Raw genomic sequence first — 22853 nt, forward strand, 5'->3', positions numbered from 1 at the left:
TTTTTTTTTTTCTTTAGGCTCTTTAAAAATGTTATCCCTGTTGGGACCTAACCTGAGCCATGACATGCTCAACAGGCACACCAGGCCTAAGCCTCAGGTTCTTGTAAGCATGAGTCATAATTCTAGGAAGCCCCACCCTAGGAGAGTTCCGGCTGGCGCCAAACCGGATTAAAACCTGAGTCATGATTCTGGGGAACCACAGCCTGGGAAAGTCCCTGATGGCGCCAAACCTGAGCCAATGCAGATAGGGATGAGGGATTTGGAAACCAGCATGCGAATGCTTCAGCCAATCGTTACCCACCAGCTGTACTAAGAACCGCCTGTATAAAAGCAGCTGTGAGTCAGAGCTCAGAGCTCTCTCGTCAAGACTCCACTGTGTTGGATGAAACTTGAGCCCTAGCTCAAGCTAGCAATAAACCCCCTTATGCTTTTGTATTGCTGTGGACGTCTTATTCTCTCAGTTTTGGAGACTCGGACACTGGGCATAACAATCCCATGATCTCTAGGTAGCTCTTGTATCTGATGAGAAATCAGACATAATTTATATCATTGCTTTCTGATGTGTCTCCCTCCCCCAGGCTGCTTTTAGGATTTTCTCTTTACCTTTGGTTTTCTTCATTTTGACTGTAATGTGCCTAGATGTAGTTTTCTGTGTAGTTTTCCTTCTTAATGTCCACTGAGCCTCTTAGACCTATAAAGCAATGGTTTTCACCATTGGGAACTTTTCAGCCATTATTTCTTCAGACATTTTTTTTCCTGCTCCTTTCTCTCCAAACCTTCTCAGACACCAATTACACATATGTAAGATCACTTGATATTGGCCCACCCGTCATTGAAGGTGGCTCATTTTTTTTCAATCTTCTTTTCACCTTATTCTTCAATTTGGATACTTTCTATTGATTTCTCTTTAAAGTACATTTATCCTTTCTTCTGCCAATTCCAAGCTGCTGTTAAGCCCATCAGTGAATTTTTCACTTCTATTATTGTATTTTACAGTTTTAGAACTTCATTTGGTTCTTCTTTAGGTTTTATTTCTCTGTTTTAGTTTCCCAGCTGCTCAATCATTATAATAATTTTTTATTGAAGTTCTTGGATGTGATTATAATAGCTCTTCAAAGTTCCTGTCTGCAAATTTTCATCTGTTTCATTCACTGCTGCTTTTTCTGACCATAGGTCACACGTTTCTGCTTTTTTTCATATCTTATAATTTTTATCATGTATTGGACATTGTAGATGATATGTGTTAGAGAATCTAGACTCTGTTATATCTGATGAAATATTGTTGATTTTTGTCTTACCAGGTAGTTAAATTACTGACTGATAACCTAGAACTTCTGGAGGCTTGGTTTTACACTTTCATAGGAGTAGATCGGTTTTGATTTGTCCTTAGTCTTAGGATTAATTTCTTAGTCCTGTGATAGTTTTAACACCCTGGGCGCCGCCTTTCTGGAGTTTCAGCAGAAATCCAATGTACTTGCCAAACCTATATAACTTGGCAAGACTCACACTCTAGACTGTCTTCCTGGTTATGAGCCGGAACTTAAATCTCTGACCACATTTTTGAGCTTTCCAGTTTTTGCCTTCCACCAGTATCCTTGGGTGCTCCCTCTTGATTCAGGAATCAGCCTAGGATGTCAGAGGAGATTGTACACACATTTGTATGAATATGAGAGATGCGGTTATAGGATTTAAGGAGAAATTACATGCAACCACCTCTGTGACTCCCTCCTTTCTAGAATTTTGCCACTCAAATTCCAGCAAGTCTTACATCTCCTAATTTGGTCTCCTGACAGCTCTAGCCAATATGATGTCAGCTTTCTGTTTGAGTTTTAGCATAGACTAGAGATTGCCTTTTGAGGAAAATCTGTATAAACTTGGATCTTACCCAGTGCAGTTCCCTTGTTTCAAGAGTCAAACCCAATTTCTATAGCCTTTTTGTCAATTTCTAGTATCCTCAAATAATTGCTTTGTTAATATTTTGTCAAATGTTTGCAATTTATACATGTAGGAGGGTTAATCCAACCCAAGCTACTCTGTCATCAGTAAAACTGGAATGCCTCTAAATATACTGTTCCATAACTTGCTTTATTCACTTAACGATTTAGCTTGAACATTTTCATTTACAGTTAGAATTTTCTTCTACAATGTAGCTTTTCAGATTTAAGCTTTTTTTTTTTTTTCAAATGAACCTCACTGCATTTGTGTCTGAACCATGGGAGATGCTAAAATATATAACTTTAGTTTCCTCATAAGATTATGATGCCAGTCTGGTTTGAGGCATCATGGAGATGGTGAGAAAATATTAGTAATCTTTTGTGGAAATCCAGAATTTCACAAGCTATTCTGCTGAGAGTTCAAATAACTTGTTGGTGATTTCTCTCTTCTGACTGATGAAACAACCTTAGGGATATTAAAAAACTGTGACTTGGGCTCTAAATGGAAACCTCCTCCAAAAAAAGTAAATGTTCCTTGCACCTCTCAGATATTTTCCATTTCTCATCATGTGCTCTCTTTCCCCACCAGCATTTTCCTCATGGGAGCTCTAGGAAAAGGTGTAAGGAAGAAAAAAATTGACACTAATGGCAACCCTTTACCACACATCAGAGCCCACTGTTACTTTATATTTCAGACATGCTCCATGATTTACAAACACAGTAAAACAGAAGAGCTTGACAGGATGTACTGTCTGTGGGGAACTCTTCATACCTAATACTGACTTATAAAATCCTATCATTCAGAGACAAACTGGGGTGCTTCTCTTAATACAGTTTTGGCAGCTCTCAGCACTTAGAGTAGATCAAAGTTTCAAGCATTAGTTATCAGCTCTGACAAGATTTATTTTCAGGTTTTATTTTTTAAATTCCAAAGTTTTTTAGGCAATTCCATCTCCTGAAAAAGAAAATATCTCTGTACAGTTTATGCCTGTGTTTATTATTCACCACAGACAGTAAACTGCTGAAATGAACACTGCTTTTCCTGGATTATTATTCTGCTGTTGGGCTTTTAGAAGTGGAGCTGTAGTGGTCTTTACTCAGGCCACCAGAGTCCTTGCCTTCAAAATCTAAGCATACTGAAAAATACAAGATTCCCCAGGCCTCAAATCATTAAATACTGAGCATCAGAATCTACAAGCATCCTGCCATGGTTCTCTGTCTCTTGGATACAAATACTGGTTAAAAATTCAGGTAATAAATTTGATGAATTATGCCATCCTACTTATACTAAGCTGTTCCTAAAAGAACTATATATTTTGAGAGACAAAAGGCATGTTTGTCTTTATTTTGATCAACACACTTTCAGTTAGCCACATATGAGCACATGAGCGCTAAGTTGTGTCCGACTCTTTGCGACTCCCTGGACTGGAGCCCACCAGGCTCCCCTGTCCATGGGATTCTCCAGGCAAGAATACTGGAGTCGGTTGCCATGCCCTCCTCCAGGGGATCTTCCCGACCCAGGAATCGAACTCACATCTCTTATGTCTCCTGCATTGGCCAGTGGGTTCTTTACCAGTAGCGCCACCTGGGGAACTGAGGAGTGGCCTGGACCAAACACATGACCACTTAGAGGTAAGACAGCTGAATTGAAGGTGAGGAGGTCATTTGGTTTGGTTTTGTTTATGGATGAATAAAACACTTTAATCTGAATCTTCAACTTTAAGTTACCCCTTTGTCCATGAGGAAAATCAGACATCTCTCTGCTGACCACTAAAGTGGCTTATACTCTGAATTTTTCACCTGCATTTCTTTTCCAGACCCTCCTCTGAGGCCTATGTTTTCATAGCCAAATGTTCCATCAGGGTATTTTCCCAAGTAAGGAGAGTTCTATCCCCAGGAGGAGTTCTGGCATCAGCTGACAAGAAATAGAGACAAGGGAACCAAGGCTTGAAGAAGTTTAGAAATTTGCCCCAAGTTAAGCAGGTAGTAAGTGACAGAATCAAGATTCATTCTCTAGGGGCTTCCCTGGTGGCTCAGTGGTAAAGAATCTGCCTGCCAATGCAGGAGACACAGGTTCGATCTCTGGTCTTGGAAGATCCCACATGCCACAGAGCCACTAAGCCTGTTTGCCACAACTACAACCGAACCTGTGCTCTAGAGCCTGGGAGCCACAGCTGCTGAAGCCCAGGCGTCCTAGAGCCTGTGCTCTGCAACAAGAGAAGCCCACTCACTGCTGCTAGAGAATAGACCCCGCTTGCCACAACTGGAGACAAGCCTGTGCAGCAACCAAGACCCAGCACAGCCAAAAATAAATAAGCAAATAAAATAAAATTTTAAAAAATGATTCATTCTCTAGAGTTGCACTGTTCGGTACAGAAGCCACTAGCCTCATGTTGCTACTTCAATTTAAATGGCACTTAATTAAAATTAAATAGAATTAAAATGTCAGTTGTTCACTCTCACTAGTCACATTTCAAGTACTCAAGAGCTCATGTGGCTGGCTGGTGACTCTTGTACTGGACAGTCCAGATACAGAACAGTTCCATCGTCCCAGGAAGTTCTCTGGGACAGTGCTTCCTTAGATGCTATATATACTTCCCAGACTGCCATCTCTTGCACAGATACCACCATTGGAGGCGGTCTCGGATCCATCTTTTGATGTTGGACTGCCATCTGCTGTGCCATTTAGAAATGAGAAGAAGCACAGTGCAGACTTACAAGTATGGAGTCTTTGGGAAAAAAATCAGCCTCGTTTCTCTGTCAAGTGTGTGCAAGGCGCCTCTCACTCTGCACAGGTGCCCACCTTTAGGTGAGGAAATTGCCAGACCACACTCTCCAGTGTTTCTGCTGGCCCTGGAAGACTGTTGAGACTGCCTGTCCTCCTTAAACAAGTTTCTCTTCATAATTAAGGCACTGGCCACTTTATGAACCTTACAGGTCTTTTGGACTTCCCAGGTAGCTCTAGTGGTAAAGAACCCGCCTGCCAATGCAGGAGACGTAAGAGACGTCAGTTCAGTCCCTGGGTCAGGAAGATCCCCTGGAGGAAGCCATATCAACTTACTCCGGTATTCTTGCCTGGAGAATCCCATGGACAGGGGAGCCTGGTGGGCTCCAGTCCAGGGAATTGCAAAGAGTCAGATACGGCTGAAGCAACTTAGCATGCACGCAGGTCCTTTAAGAGCAGATGCGTTTCCTGCTCCTGCTACCCCCTTAAAAGATCACGCACAACAGTCTGAGAGGAGGAGCTATTAATGATGTCACATTGATTAAAACGTGCCTACTCTCTCCCTCTGTGACAGTCCACACTGGATTCTTTCTGCTTTCTCTCAACTCTTTTGAATTCTCTGATTGTTACTCAAACTGCCACCATTTCTCTCTTTGTGTGTGTGTCTTAATCAAGAGGGTGACATAATCAGATATGCCTTTTTAATTTTTTTTCACTTTTTTAAATGGAAGTACACTCAATTTACAGTATCATGTTAGTTACAAGTGTCCAGCATAGTGATTCCATATTTTTATAGATATACCCCATCATACATGATGACAAAACAATGGCTAGGATTCCCTGTGCTATACAATATATCCATGTTACTTATCTATTTTGTATGTAGTAGTTGATATCTCTTAATCTTCTACCCCTAACTTGTCCCTCCCTATCTCTTCATTTGAAGCTTTGAGAGCAGGAGGGATGATTCATTGGGATGGAATACCTTTAAACCAGTGGTTTTCAACTCCCCAGGGCCATCACCTGGGTGCTTGGAAAAACCCTGATGCACAGGCCTTCTAAAAAGGGAAACTGGAATACAGCTGGCATCTAGAGAATCCTCAGAGAATCCCTATGCCAGTGAACACTATACCATTCAGAATACAACTTTTCTGCCTCAAGGTCAGTCTTTCTCTCTAGCACCCAACCTGTTTTGTGATTGAGTCCATTGTCCCAGCATCTTGCCTTACACACAGGAGGTACTCAGTGAATGTTTGAATGTGAGTGACTAATATGTAGAAGGATTCCTGTATTCATAATCTGACATGCAAAGATATTTTTAAAGGTCTACTTTTGACAGTCAAAAAAAGTCCCTTTTCTAACAATCAAATTAGTTCAATGGCATATCTTTGCATTAAAAAAGTGGTAAAGTAGAACTTAGGGAAATTATTTAAGTTACCAGAAGATGGACCCTGCAAGCTGTCTAATTAATGCTTTGGGAATTAATGTCATTCCAATTTTAAATTAATTATCTGAAGTAAGTGCAAGAGCCTATTGAAAGTGCCTTCCACATATTTGGATGAATTTTGCTCTCAAATGCATATAAACTAACCAGAAGAGGAATGAAAATAGAAACAAATATTACTTTTTTTTCAAGGGGATTTCCTTGAAGAACCCCTAGCAGTGTCAGAGTTCGGGCGGGGGGAGGGGCGGGGGGGCGGTCCCTGGCATTTATCAGAATTGCCTGTCAGTGATTTTTCTCAGGCTTAACCATGGAAGTTTCAGGAGCTCAGAACTGCTAATGATTCAAAGATGCTCATCCAGGGACCTTGTAGAAAGAGGCCATGGTTATTGCCAAGGAGAGGGATCTTTCCTTCCTTCCTTTTGCTTATATTTCCTGTTTCTCATCCAATAAAAATCTATTATTAGTTAATAATAAATTTACATCTACCAGCTTAATAGTGAATGTTGAGCGTTCTGTTTTTATTCAAGTGTAAATTGGGACTTTTCATTTCTATTGGAAGATGGCTTAGGTGGTCAAACCAATGCTCACTACTTGGTTGGAATCCATCTCTTTATCGGGAGCTTTCTGCAAGTTTAAACCTTTGATGATAAATATTAATCCATGATAGAATATTTTGTCCATCACACAAAATTTTCCAGTGGTGTATCCTTTATTCATTCTTTGTAGATAAAGAAAGACTTCAAAATGGATCTTGAAAGTAGCTTAAGAAAATAATCCAAACATTGAAATTTGGTATGCCAGAAAATCTATCTGTAATGGTAAAAAATTGGAGACAAATGTTCCCAGATAGAAGATGATCTAGCAAATTATACTGTAGCAATTAAAAGAATATTTTGAAGCCATTTTAAATATTGATTATGAAAGATAATCTGGAAAATGCAAATCAAATAACATTTTTAAAAAACAGTATATCATCAACACCACACTGATATGCCACTTCATACCCACTGCTTCTGCTGCTGCTAAGTCGCTTCAGTCGTGTCCGACTCTGTGCGACCCCATAGACAGCAGCCCACCAGGCTTCCCCGTCTCTGGGATTCTCCAGGCAAGAACACTGGAGTGAGTTGCCATTTCCTTCTCCAATGCATGAAAGTGAAAAGTGAAAGTGAAGTCGCTCAGTCATGTCCGATTCTAGCAACCCCATGGACTGCAGACTGTTACAACCTCACCAGAGCCATTACAGGCTCAGAGAGGTGCACTAGGCCAAAAATAATCCCTGAGTCATGCTTCCGGGGCTTAGAGAGATGATAACTCTGGCCAATAAGAGGGATGATAAGTGGCCAATCAGTAAATACCAGGAAACCCCTGCAGCCAATCAACCCTTGCCAACTCCCTGTCTTTGTTCTAAACTTATAAATACTGGTGAAAATCTGGGCTCGGGGCTCTTGTTCTACTCCACTGTGTTGGATGTGACAGGAGCCTTGGCTTGAGCTAGCAATAAACTTTATGCTTTTGCGTTGCTGTGGATGTCTTATTCTCTCAGTTTTGGGGACTCGGACTCTGGGCAAAACACAGACTACCAGGCTCCTCCGTCCATGGGATTTTCCAGGCAAAAGTACTGGAGTGGGGTGCCATTGCCTTCTCCTCATACCCACTAGGATGACTAAAATAAAAAAGACATGCAATAACAAGTGTTAAAGAGATGAGAATACCAGACCATCTGACCTGTCTCCTGAGAAATCTGTATGCCTGTCAAGAAGCAACAATTAGAACCAGACATGGAACAACAGACTGGTTCCAAATTGGGAAAGGAGTACGTCAAGGCTGTATATTGTCACCTTGCTTATTTAACTTATATGCAGAGTACATCATGCAAAATGCTGGACTGGATGAAGAACAAGCTGGAATCAAGATTGCCGGGAGAAATATCAATAACCTCAGATATGCTGATGACACCACACTTATGGCAGAAAGCGAAGAACTAAAGAGCCTCTTGATGAAAGTGAAAGAGGAGAGTGAAAAGTTGGCTTAAAACTCAAGGTTCAGAAACTAAGATCATGGCATCCGGTCCCAGTCTGTTGTTCCATGTCCGGTTCTAATTGTTGCTTCTTGACAGGCATACAGATTTCTCAGGAGACAGGTCAGATGGTCTGGTATTCTCATCTCTTTAACACTTGTCTTCATGGCAACAATGGGGAAACAATGGAAACAATGAGAGTCTTTATTTTGGGGGGCTCCAAAATCACTGCAGATGGTGACTGCAGCCATGAAATTAAAAGATGCTTCCTCTTTGGTAGAAAAGTTATGACCAACCTAGACAGCATATTAAAAAGCAGAGACATTACTTTACCAACAAAGGTCCATCTAGTCAAAATTATGGTTTTTCCAGTAGTCATGTATGGATGTGAGAGTTGGACTATAAAGAAGGCTGAGTGCCGAAGAATTGATGCTTTTGAACTGTGGTGTTGGAGAAGACTCTTGAGAGTCCCTTGGACAGCAAGGAGATCCAACCAGTCTATCCTAAAGGAGATCAGTCCCGAATATTCATTGGAAGGACTGATGCTGAAGCTGAAGCTCCAATACTTTGGCCACCTGATGCAAAGAACTGACTCATTGGAAAAGACTTTGATGCTGGGAAAGATTGAAGGAGGGAGGAGAAGGTGATGACAGGATGAGATGGTCGGATGGCATCACCGACTCAATGGACATGAGTTTGAGTAAGCTCTGGGAGTTGGTGATAGACAGGGAAGCATGGTGTACTGCAGTCTATGGAGTCTCAAAGAGTCAGATATGATTGAGCGACTGAACTGAACAAGTGTTGATGAGAATGTGGAGAAATTTGAACACTCCTATATTGCTGATTACACAGCCACTTTGGAAAGCATTCTGGCACTTCCTCAAAAAGTGCCAGTCTAGGTTCAATACAGGATACAGGATGCTTGGGGCTGGTGCACTGGGATGACCCAGACAGATGATATGAGGAGGGAGGTGGGAGGGGGGTTCAGGATTGGGAACTCATGTACACCCATGGTGGATTCATGTCAATGTATGGCAAAACCAATACAGTATTGTAAAGTAAAAGTTTTAAAAAATAATAAATTTTTTAAAAAAAGAAAAAAAAAGTGCCATGTGACCCAGAATTGAAAACAAGTGTTCAAATACTTGTACACAAACATTCATAACAGCCCCATTCACAAGAGCCAAAAGGTGGGGAAAAAACAAATCTCCATCATCTGATGAATGGATAAACAAAATGTGGTCTTTCCATACAATGTTAGCTCTAATAGATATAATGCTAAATGTTATACAGCCATAAAAAGGATTGAAGTCCTGATACATGCTACAACCTTGAAAACTTTATGCTAAGTGAAAGAAGACAGACACAAAAGACCACATATTGAATTAATCCATTTATATGAAATGCCCAGAATAGGCAGATCTAGAGAGATAGAAAATCTCTAGAGCAGGGAGGATTGAAGGGAAATAGGGAGTGACAGCTAATGGGTATAGGATGTCTTTTGGCAGTGATGAAAATGTTCTCAAATTGATTGTGGCAACAGTTACACAACTCTGTAAATATACTAAAAACCATTGAACTGTATACTTTGAATGGGTGAACTGGATGTTATGTGAGTTATATCTCAATAAGAAAGCTGTTATTAAAAACACACCTAGCTATATTGCACACTACGACTAGAGAAAAGTACATGCATAGAGAAAAAAAATTCAAATTTTAAAACGCTTTGTAATGTGATTATATAATTATAATGACAGAAGTTTTTAATGAACCCAATTAATGGAGAGCAATTAGCACAGGAATTTCCAAGTTAATTTTGTGAGCATTCCATATGGTCTTCAGTAAAGATTCATTTTATCATTTTCAAGCCAGACTTAGAACATCTGGAGACGAGGACTGAAGAAGTAAGAGACAACATTCCCTAAAAGTCAAATGTAGAAGACAGATTAGGAAGGTGACTGGCAAGCACACGGTAGGTCTGCATTCATACTAGCCAAGCAGAGATTTCTCGTGTTACATCTGAGCCCCTTCTCTCTTCTCCCTGGCAGTTTCATTCTCTCCTGTAACTTTGACTTCTTCTGAAGTCATGATCCCAAGGCTGTTTCCAGCATGAAGCTCTTTCCTGACTTTCAGACTCCTGTAGCTATCTGCCTCTTGTAAATAATAAAGCTTATTAATAAACCCCATTCATTGCTATTAACCCTCTTCTTTTAGAATCAGCACTTCTAAGAATATCTTTGACATTTTTTTGACCAAAGGCAAACTTGTTTTTATTTGAACACTCCTCCTCAACACAAGGACCATGCTAGTGGTAAGATGTGAGGGGAGTGTGAAAGGTGGGGGAAGGAATTTAAAGCAGTCTTCCATTTGGAATCCAAAACAGATACATTTCAAAGACCACTCCGCCCTGCAACCCCTTTCTCACTCTTGCCACCAAGTCATGAAATAGTAACATTGAGGTTGTCCACAAACAAATGCTGGAGAGGGTGTGGAGAGTAGAGAACCCTCCTATACTGTTGGTGGGAATGTAAACTGGTACAGCCACGATGGAAATAGTATGGAGGTTCCTTAGAAAATGAAAAATAGAGTTACCATATGACTGTGCAATCCTACTCCTGGGCATATATCCAGAGAACAGCATGGTCTGAAAGGATGCATGCACCCCATTGATCATTGCAGCACTGTTTACAATGGCCAAGACATGGAAATAAGCAATGTAAATGTTCATGGACAGATGAATGGATAAAAATGTGGTACATATATACAATGCAATATTACTCAACCTTTGAAAAGAATGAAATAATCCCGTTTGTCTCAACATGGATGGACCTAGAGAGTGTCATACTGAGTGAAATAAGTCAGACAGAGAAGAAGAAATATCGTATGACATCCCTTATATGGAAAATTTAGAAGACATGATTCAAATGAACTTATTTACAAAAAAGAAATAGACTCACAGACTTAGAGAACAAACTTATGGTTACCAGGGGGTTAGGATGGGGGAAGAGATAGTTAGGAGTTAGGGATGGACATGTACACACTGCTGTATTTAAAATGGATAACCAACAAGGACCTGCTGTATAGCACAGGGAACTCCGCTCAACGTTATGTGGCAGCCTGGATGGGAGGGGGATTTGGGGAAGAATGGATACATGTATATGTATGATTGAGTCCCTTTGCTGTCCACCTGAAACTCACAACACTGTTAATCGGCTGTACTCCAATATAAAGTAAAAAATTTGAAAAAAAATATGAGATTGTCAAGGATAGGATCAAACAAATCATCTCACAGATACTGACAAGAAGCCACAAATGCCTCAAAATAGAAGGAGACATATTTTGGAGATAATTTGCTCCCTGCTCTGTGTTCATGTTCCACATGCATTAGCCCATTTAAACCTCCCATCAACTGCAAAGCAGCTGCTAATAACATTCATATATTCAGATGGATCCAGGCTGGCATAGTAAGTTGCTCAAGATTACACAGCTAGGAAGTGAGAGAATGAGAACTGAGGTACAAACTCCACTGCCTCACTCTGTAGATCAGAGTCCCTTCCCCTCGGCACTAGTGACATTTGGTGCCAGATAATACTGTGCCGTGAAGGATGTCCTACGTGTTGTAGGGTGTTTAGTTAGCAACATTGCTGGCCTCTACCCACTAGATGTCAAAACTCCAATGTTGTCAAATGTCTTCTGGGGGTAAAATTACCTCCAGTTAAGAACCACTGCTATAGCTGGGGAGAAAACAAAGAAACCTAGCTTAAAGATTAAATAAAGTGCCAATTTGTGATAACTAGTAAACAGCCCAACCTGTATTCAAATTTAAGATGACCTAATGGCATATGCTATTATGCTACATTGATCAGTATGGCAGAAAAACCAAGAGCAGAGAAAAAGACAGGAGGAACAAAAGAAAATAAGAGAATTCTTTGGGAACGATTTGCTTTTATTTAAACCAAAACAAACAGAGTGGTCCCTAAAGACTACTAAAGAAACAGACTGTTAAGAATTGTTCAAGAAGGAGCCCCTAACCTACTTAAGCTTAACTAAGAGTAAGCAGTGTTTCCTAAACTCTGCTTTGTATTAAAATCACCTTGAGAGCTTTAAAAATACTGATACCTGAGTCCCAGCCCCTAGAAATTGTTATTTAAACATTCTGGAGTGTGGCCAGGTGCCAGGAGCCAGCACGGGAGATCCCACCTATGGTAAAGGTCATGAGGAAGAGACCTGATGGGCAAAGGCAGATCAGGACTCGAGGGACTGCCTGACCCCGCCCATGACAAGGTCATGCAGAAGAGGCCTGATGGGCAAGTCGGATCAGGACTCAAGGGATCCCCTGGATCTACTTGAGCATCTACCCCCAAAACCAAAATCTGTCTGTTATACTACATTCTTCTGACATTAACAGGGGCTATCCCTGACCACTTTTCTCTGGAAAATTAACTTAGAGCTCCAGTTAATAGTCTCCTGCATATAAAAGGAGTGTCTCAGCTCAAACCTCTCTGCTGGCAGTCTAGCTTGTGTGATAGGTTTATCCACACTCCTACTACTACGCACATGACTGTTTACAACCTCTCAACGATAAACAGCACAGAGAGTTTGGAGTATTTTGAAAGTCTTAGTTAGCATAGGGTTTTTCTAAAGATAAAAATCATGTTGGTGAAGGGTTTCATTGCTGAGTTAATGACTGCCGCCAGGCCTCCATACTCTTAGGCACCTGGGAGTATGTTAATCAATGTAATTGGAATGTAGAAAAAGAAATATTGTAGTTTTTATGTTAGCAATACTAGACTTTTGAGTTAATGAATTTTTTCTTTGTTAAAAATCGTTGTATCCTTGCTATGTAAGAATGTAACTTTATCACTATCTTAAGACTAAGCAGATCTTAAGGGAAAACAAGTTTTCTGATTGACTAACCTTTATCAATAGAAAGAAAGACAGGGCCATAAAATGGTAATCGGTCTTCAGACCAGAAGATATTGTAAACAAAAAGAAGACCCTTGTAAGAACAAAGGTATGCAAAGAACACTCTGTCTTTAGATAAGGGTCAGAGCAGCTGACCCTGCATGATTCTGCTTCTTACATTTATCTCTATGTACAACTTAAAGTATAAAAGCTTCCCTGAAAAATAAAGAGACAGACCAGGACCATTTCCATGAAAGCCTGGTTCCTCCATGTCATTCTTTCTTTCAATTCTTTCTTTCTCTCTCTCTCTCTCTCTTACTCTCCTTTTCAGGCTGATCCCTTAGAACACAGAGGCTCTCTGCATTCACTTTTTTGCCTGGGCTTCTAAGACCTGACCAGGAAGGCGCTCTGCATCTTCACTCCTTCGGGAGACCGAGAGGGCACCTGCGGCCTACATGAACAGAGAAAGTCCCTTGTCTGAGGCTTTATTGGCTTTCTGTGTAAACCAAGGAATATCAGCCTCTTTCTCTCCTCTATTCTCTTAACTGCAAATTCTTTCCTTATCTCTCTATATATTTATATATCTCTCTCGCCTTGCCATCCACACTTTGGATACCCTGGATCCAACCAGGGCTGGACCTCGGTAGCCAGGGTTGGTGGTTTTTAAAAGCTTTCCACATTGCTAGTGTGAATCCAAAGCTAAGAACCACTGCTATAATAAATGATTCAGCTAGTACTTTATTCCTATGGGTCTTACCAATTATGCATGTTAAATTGATTGCATTTGTTTAGCTTAAAAGAAAACCAAATGGTTACCTAATAAATGGAGTACATACATTATTCTCAACAATTATCAAACTACTGATTTATCATCAAATTTGTAGATGTTCATAGCATCCTATAACCAGAAACGAAAGTATTCTCTAGTTCCTAACCTTTTCTTGTCTCCTGTCACATTTCCAGTAGAAAATGAGCCAAAAAGATGGAAAGGATATCGATTATTTCATAATTTTTCACATTATAAACATGTGATGGAAGAATTTTTTAATTATTGGGTAAAATGTAGTTTGGAATTATTTAAGGGCCCTAAATAGTTTCTTTTGGATTATTCCAATATGTTTGGTGAAAATATTTTTTAAAAATTTAACCTTGTCCCTACCATCATGAACAATCCAGAATTCAATAGATGTTTCAGTTTCCAAAATGTGATTTATTCAGATAACAAAAGGACATTGTCATTTTCATCAATATGAAATTAATTAAAGCTCTTAATATTCATAATAGCTTTCAAACTATGGAAAAAAGAACCATGTACTCAACTAACTTTCTATCAGACAGTATTTTCTAATCTAGACACAACACTGCTATTCACTCCAAATATATGGCCTTTCATTCCCTGGACAGTCTAGACCTGCCCAGAGTAAGCAATAAAGCAGGATAGACCTTCCCATCATTTCTCCAGTACTAATGATCATTTCTAACCATGGTGAACAAAAATTTATCTTTCAACCACTACTCTGAAGAATAGGGGGTGGGTTTGCTTTGTGTGTGTGTGTGTGTGTGTGTGTGTGGCTATTGACAATTTTTGTGTGTATTTTTTTTTTTAATAAAGAGAAAGTTTGGAAGTGTAATCAGTTTTCCCAGACCCTGAAAGTCCATAAATACCTTCAAGAGTCAGGTGGAATTCAATAAATGATAGAAACTCTCTTCAGAAGGGTGTCTATATGCCCAATATGGCCACCATTGAGTTGAAGTCTTACTTTAGACACCAGAAGTTAAAAAAAAAAAATAGCACTGGCCCTGGGTAGCAGAAATAACCAAATTTATGTAACACACATATTTGCTGAGAATTAAGTGTTATTTAATTTAGTTGATTACATTTAATTCCATTTTAATTGAACAAATGGTCCACTCTACTCTCTACTCCTACAGTTCTTTATTTTACAAAAAAAAAAAAAAAATTGGAGGGAGGAAGTATAAATGCGTAGTTCTTTTGAGTCTCCATAGCATCTAGCAAACTACTTTGTATGTTAAAATATGCCTTATATGTTCAAAATCTATGCTATGTAGTAGTTGGCTGAGGGGAAAGATCCTTGAACCACATCATTTACTATTCTCTGATTTGTTTTGTGCAGCATCTGCTTTGGATGTGTTCTTCTGCAGTGTCCTGTGGTTCCTTTGTAAACTGGAGGTAAACTTGTACCAGGATGAAGCCTATGAATGGCAAGGATGAAGTGGCGCAGGGAAAGAAGAGCAGATGCAAGCATGGGCTTTTCATGACTATTGATTGACTCTGCTTTCAGTTTCCATTGATCTGCTGGCACTGACTGGATTTACTACTACTGTGCTTTGTTTCTTTTTTTAAAAAAAATTTTTTAGTGAAGTATAGTCAATATACAATGTGTTAATTTCTGCTCTACAACAGGGTGACTTGCTTATACACCTATCTACCATGTTCTTTTTTCCATAGTTTGAAAGCCATATTAATGAAAATGACAATAAATCACATTTTGGAACTGGAAACATTTTTTAATATTCTTTCCCATTATGGTTTATCCCAGAAGATTGGATATAGTTCCTTGTGCTCTGCAGTAGGACTGTGCTTTGTTTCTGAGAGTCTATATTTTATTTGCCCTGGAGCAGTATCTCCCTTGTGCGTACGTCATTTCCCTGAGACCTCCGTGTATCCAGGAAACAGCCGAGAGCTGAGAAGCAAGTCAAAATACTTCTGAGCAAGTAAAATAGACGTGACTGTGTCTCCACTGTCCAAACATACAAAGCTCTTTGGAGCTCTCTGTACATAATTCTAGCAAACCTGATTGTATGATTTTCTAACAGGGCATATTAGAAGCAGCAAATTTGGTGGGAGATTAGGACAGAAAGGCTGCCAAAGACTGAGATGCTGGCAACCACAAAAATGACACCTGACAGGCAGCAAGAGAGAAAAAGACTGCACAGCAAAAAAGAAAACCTGTCAAAATACATCAAGTAAATCAAAACTCAGCAGAGATTTGATCATTCCATGTAGAGGCAAATAACCTGATACTTCAACTACACACGAAAACATCATTGTATTCTAGCATGGGAAAGAAACTGCCATTTATTACAGTAAGCATGAGATAGAAAGAAACAAATATCTTCAGGAAATTGTAGGAGACAGCAGGAGAGTATACAATACCTTTTAGAAAGATTTCTAGCCAAAACGCTTTTGTTATTGTTTTTATGTTAAGAGGAATAGGAATCAGCAAACAGAAAAAAATTGGATCCATAAGTCATTTACATATGCCACTTCTTCCCTAGCACACTGGATTCATTAGGCATTATTGTATTTCGAACAAAGCATGAAAATCTCTTTTAAAGTGTCAGGTTCTGCAAATATCACTATGACAGCAATAATGTGATTTAGGAAGGAGAGAAACACACACATAGACAGATACAGAAAGAAAGAGACTGCTAAAAAAAAAAAGAAAGAGACTGCTAACTCTCTGCCAGAGGTTAGTACCATGCCTTTTCACAGCCACTATGCTGTCAATTTCAACTATGACACATAACTCATTCTGCTTTTAAATAAAGTCATCATTATCATTCATCAGATCATGCACTTATGTAATATTCATAATGTTCATTCTGATGCCTGCCTAATATTCCATGTTCCTAAATTGCTTCCATTTCACCAATTATCCATAAACAATACTGTAATAAACATGTACACATATATGGCTATTATGTCCTTTTATAGTTTTGAATTACTATCAAAAGAGAAAATTCCTCAAACTGGCATTAGAAATAGCTCTAAAATGAGAAACTTTCCTGGTGGTCCATTGGCTGAGACTCTGAGGGGGCCCTGGTTGGATCCCTGGTCAGGGAACTAGACCCCCACATGCCACAACTAAAGATTCTGCATGCCTCTTGAAGATCAAAGATCTCGAGGGCCACAACTAAGACCTGGGGCAGCCAAATAGAGAAATCAAAAGAAAGGAAAAAAGAAACATTATCTGAACATTGACCTACTTTACAAGGTGGCGGTAAAAAAGAAAAGTCGAAGCACTATCAAAGCCCTCTTCCCAGATTAGCAGCGATCTGAACCTCTCACCTGGAGCCTGCTTTCTCCCACCGCCCTAAATTGCCCAAGAACCGAGACTCATTCAGTCAACCGCTTCACAGATAGAAAACTGCAGGTTCTGGCTGCCATCTGGTGGACATTTCATGACAGTGCTGTTGAAGTCAGATCCACGTATCTAAGGAGCTATGGCTGTTACACATTAAGCACGGCCGTGAAGAGGACCCGGTGGGCATCACTGTTCCTCTATTAGCAGATGAAGACAGGCTCAAAGAAGTAGTGACTAGATCAAGGTCACACAAGTAAGGGACAAAGTCAGATCTTCCATCCCCTAGAATAAGTCTTTGTCCATTTCATGAGCTGTTGTGTCTGAATACGATTATCCATGTCAAGCAAAATCTGAAAGCAGTGGGGGAAACATTATGAACCTGATTTTCTCTTAATCCATAAACACTGCACAGTATCTGTAGGTAGGTGTGCTTTACTTCTGTGTCATGACCTGTAAGATATCTCGTGAGAACAGAAAACACGCCATGTGTGAAATGAAGCTCTCAGAAACCCTGACACATTGTTGGGTACCAGTGATTTTAGCCGGGTTAAGTTAACAATATTATTTAGAGATTGCTGTTGTTCAGTCGTTAAGTCTTATCAGGCTATTTGCAACCCCATGGACAGCAGCATGCAAGGCTTCCTGTCCACAGTTTGCCAGAGTTTGTTCTGTTGAGTCAGTAATGTCATTCAACCATCTCTTCCTCTGTCGCCCCCCTCTCCTTCTTTCCCAGCATCAGGGTCTTTTGCAATCCGTTGACTCTTCACATCAGGTGGCCAAAGTATCGGAGCTTCAGCATCAGTCCTTCCATTGAATGTTCAGGGCTGATTTCCTTTAGGATTGACTGGTTTGATCTCCTTGCAGTCCAAGGGACTCTCAAGAGTCTTCAGCACCACAGTTTGAAAGCATCATTTAGACATGAACTTTTACCTAATCCTGAGGTTGTTGAAGATAAAATAACTTTAAAAAACAATGTGAAAGAAGAGAATTGGAAACTCACTTGGCAAAAAATATATTATGGAACTTTTGGGGTACAGTCCACACTCATTTAAATGTGATGACATATGTCACTGTAGTGTTAGGGCCATAAGAATAAGGCACTTCCCTTTACATTTCTCCATCAGTAACTATGTACCATGTGCCCTCTGGTGGATGAAGATGGGTACTGTTTTGTGGATTTAATCCATAGACATAACAGTGCTTTATAATTATAGCTATTTAAACAAAATTTTTTATTACTTGGAAACCTGGATAACCTTTCATAAATTAGTTGGTTCTATCCCACACCAATCCCTTAATCATCTTTTTAAATTACTGATAAATAATTTCATCTACTAAAGATTCAAAACCATTAAAGATAAGCTAAAAAAAAAAAAAAAACTAAAGGAAGTCCCCCCCACCACCAAAAAAATAAGCTCAGAATGTTTAGTATGGTCAGTTGACCAGGACCCTCGTTACTTCTCAAAAAAGTACTGATTGCTTAATATAATAATATAAACAGGGATTAATCTTTTGCCTGTTTTCCACATCTCAAGAAATTTCATAAGAATCCCTTCATTATCCTATTTAAGTTTGCAGATATGCAAATAATCACAATTATTGTCCCATTTCATTTCTTTTTTAAAATTTTACTAAAGTATAGTTGATTTACACTGTTGTGTTAAATGTCTGCTGTACAGCTAAGTGAATCAGTTTTACATATATATATTCTTTTCCATTATCTTTTATCACAAGATATTGGGTATAGTTCCTTGTGCTATACAGTAAGACTTATTATTTATCCATTCTATATATTAATATAATAGTTTGCATCTCTTAATCCCAAATGCCCAATCCATCCCTCCCCAACCCTGTCCCAGTTCATTTACCCTTGCACGTGACCAGTATTCATTCCCATGTAGTATGATGGGCTGTGATGACACAGAACCGAATGAGGCCAGGCCCCAGCTCTCAGGCATTGTATCATTGAATGAAAGATGCTGAGAAGTAAATGTACAACTGTAGAATCCCATGTGTCACAAATACCGCATGGCCCAGATCTTCCTTTGATAAAGAACTTGTCCCAGTAGCCGAGAGCCACCTCATCCAGTGCCATGAACCTTTCCAGGGGCGCAAGTCTACTGACTGCTCCGTGTGGGCAAATACAGGCCCGGCCATTTTGACCCTACTTCCGACCATTCAGAAGGGCCCTTCTTGGTCCTGAGATGTCTGCGGGGTCCATGAAAACTGTTACTAGGCCACATGCAAGCCCAGCTCTTTTCTCTACCCCAGTGGTTCTTAACTGGAGGTGGTTTTGCACCCCCTCCCAGGGATATTCGGCAGTGTCTGCAGATATTTTTGGTCATCACAGCTAAGGGGAAGTGGGGTGGGGCTTTGAGGTACCGACTCGAGAATGTTTCCAGGCAAGGGAGCTGGCTCCCAACCAGCTTCTGCACAACACTCAGGCGAGAGAGGGCGCCTGAGAGATCCAAAGAGGCCCACAAGATTAGCTTCGACTTCCCATACCTGGCGGGATGCTCTATACTTGCGCATCCCTGAGGGGGACTCTGGAGCTGGGTGTCACAATTCAGGATTATTCTGAATTACTTCCACCCCTCCCAGGATTCACTGACAGGAGACTGCTGTGACATATGGCTTTAAGGACCGTGGAAGTCTGTGGCGCTCTTTCAAGGGATGGTTCTCAGCTGGGGGCAAATTTGACCCTCCCCGGCATTGGCATGGGAAATTTGGCAACCTCTGGTTGTGACAAATGGTGCTACTGGCATGCAGTGAATAGAGGCCAAGAATGCTGCTAAAAATCCTACAATGCCCAGGAGCCTCGGAGGTCAATCGCGCCAAAGGTCAGAAACCCTGCTTTGATGAGTCACTCCTCTTAAAGGACCCGTTAAAGCTTTGCTAAAATCCAGTTAAGGCTTATTTATAATTTGAGTTTTAGGCCTGAGGCTAATGAAAGAAAATATCAGGCAAGAGGGTGAGGAATGGTCGGACTTATTTCCACCAGATGGCGCCAAAAGACAAGTAAAAAATATCAGGCACGCGCGTGAGGAATGCTAAGATTTATTTCCACCAGATGGCGCCAGAAGACAAGTTTTTAAAACTCCAGCTTTCAGAAGCCAGTTTCTTTGCAAGGTTAGATGTCTGGAGTAACAATGACCATCTTTCCAAAAGGGATTGTTTCTTTTTAAGTGCTTAGTTGTCTTCACCAGGGATATTTTCATGCATGTGAATGACAATGAATAATAATGAAAACTCTGCCTGGAAGATGATAAAAACAGGGCCACCTCCTCAGTCAGCTATGGATTTTCCACTCCCTGTAGCAACCAGTGTGTGGGAGAATCGAGCTATCTTCTCACCTTTTTGATCTCACTTTTAGCTGGCTACCTGGCCAGCAGACAGTGCCAAGACTAATCCTTTACCCCTAGGATGGCTGAGTGATGGCCTTCTGGCCATTAGTGGGATTGGAGCAGAAGTGTGGGAAACAGAGTTGTAGTTAAACCAGTGATTCTTGGTGGGGTGGGAGGAGGTATGTACTGGCATCTAATGGGTAGAAGCCAGTGATGCTGTTAAACAAAGTACAACACACAAGCGAACTCTCAGAATACCGAATTATCCAGCCTCCAATGTGAATTATGTTGAGGTGGGAAACCATATCTTACCAGTGGTCCCCAACATTTTTAGTACCAGGGACTGGTTTTATGGAAGACATTTTTGCCATGCACCTGGGCAGAGTGGGGATGGTTTGGGGATGATTCAAGCACGTTACATTTATGGTGCACTTTATTTCTATTATTATTGCATCAGCTCCACCTCAGATCATCAGTCATTAGATCGAGGAGGTTGGGACCCCTGCCTCAGATGGAAGTGACTTCACCTTTCTCCCTTCCCACTGGCTAGAAGAAAGGTGCAATGGTGTACCATCTTGGACCATGTGTGCCAAGGTAGCAAGCCAGGGAGTCTGAACCTACAAGGTAGGTGGAATTTGAGTCCCTGGCCTGGTGCGTCTCCCTTACAATTCTGAACACCTTACATCCAGACAGAGCGAATATATATGAGTGTGTATATACACATACTGACAGTACTATTGTATATAAGTCATAGAACTCCAGTAACTACACGACCTGAAACACACCCACTCCAGGTCTGCTTCATTGTGCTTTTCCGATGTGGGCCCCCTGAGCTCTTTCTCCCTGGTACCTTCCCTTCTCTCTTTCCTTCCTCCCCTGATGTGGTTTCTTCCCTCCGGTAGAGATTCCACCAGGACCCAATTGACTTATCAAACTCAATCCATACCTGGTCCCCCCACCCTTCTATCCTTAGATATCTTAATTCCTCCCACATCCACCTCCTGGAGGACAAATCTTGTCTAAACTAACCACCCTCAATATAAACACACTTTCTGGCCCTTACCCAGCTATATTTTCTGCACAGAACTTACCATTGTGTACAATGATGTCATTTATTGTCTGTGCTCTATTCAACAGAGTGTTCAAAATTTGAGGTAAAAAACTGTCTTTTTTACCACCATATATCCAGTAAATGGATTAAGACTGTCCCATAGACATATGTAGTATGCAATATGCATGCAATATATCTTGGATGCCCCATATAGAATGCTGAATGTCCTAGTAGCCACATTAATAAAGTAAAAAGATAAAGGTGAAATTAAATTGTCTTATTTAACCTAAACGGCCCTTCCCTAACATGTTGTCACTATTTCAAAGTGAGATATCTTCCATTCTTTTTCTCAAACGAATTCTGCAATAGCTACTGTGTAATTTACCCTTAAAGCCCACGTCAATACAGACTACATCTCAAGCTCTCAAGAGCCACACAGGGCAAATGGCTGCGGTGGACTGTGCAGATATGGAATAATACCTGATCATAGTGGGCATCCATACAGATTTACTTTTCTTCCACAGTATTTGATTCTTCTGGAGTATAAGAATAACGGTAATAACGTTCACACCATTGATAAAGCCTAATTGAACTAGCCATCTACTCTTATTAGGTATTTGTTTCCAGTCTCTGGTTTTTGAAATAATTCTACAATGAGCATCCGGTTTATGTGTGTTTTCCTTTAGGATAAATTCTGAGAAGTGAACATTCTAGTACAAAAATATGCCCCCTCTCTGCTCTTGCTGCATTTTGCCAAATTACCCTGGGAAGGTATGTCACTTAGATTTCCAGTGATTTATGCTTGTTTATTATTGATCCTTTGAGACCCTAACAGCAGAGATATTGCTAATTATTGTGATGATAAAAAATGCTAATTAACAGGCACTAATTTTTGTCTGCTATCATATACCAGGCAGTGTGCACTGGTATTAGTCACTTTTTCGGGACAAGAACCCAAGGCTTAGGGAGGCTAGAATCGGACTCAAACGCATCTCTGTGTGACTATTTCAAAGTCGGGGTGTTTCCTCTAGGCCACAACCACGCTCCGTTTAAAAAAAAAAAAAAAGGAAAAGGCTAACTAAACAGAAGGGAACGAAGGTGAGAACGTTGAGAGAAGAGCAGAGTTAAATGCCAAGAAACTGTTGGGGACACGGGACCCGCTCAGAAACGAGCACACCCCGCCCACTGCCAGATCCCACCCGAGGGCCGCGATCCGGTCACTATAACGGCCGTCCCCACACTCCGCCTCAAGAGGAGGAGCCCCATTCCGCGCCACGCCCCTTGCGTGGTGCGGAACGTGGCGCTGATGTGACGTCACCGCGGG

At 40.6% G+C, this 22853-nt stretch overlaps 1 long non-coding RNA gene across 1 annotated transcript in view; it reads right to left on the reverse strand.

The window, feature by feature from the left end:
• The window catches only part of LOC120882436, a 27114-nt gene extending 4275 nt beyond the window's left edge, over nucleotides 1-22839 (reverse strand). Inside the window, exon 1 of the long non-coding RNA XR_005725505.1 lies at nucleotides 22729-22839. This is a non-coding gene — a long non-coding RNA (uncharacterized LOC120882436). The remainder of the gene's footprint in view (nucleotides 1-22728) is intronic.
• Nucleotides 22840-22853: the final 14 nt, after the last annotated feature.

The sequence above is a fragment of the Oryx dammah genome, unplaced genomic scaffold (assembly GCF_014754425.2).
Source record: "Oryx dammah isolate SB20612 unplaced genomic scaffold, SCBI_Odam_1.1 HiC_scaffold_23, whole genome shotgun sequence".
Lineage (NCBI taxonomy): Eukaryota > Metazoa > Chordata > Mammalia > Artiodactyla > Bovidae > Oryx > Oryx dammah.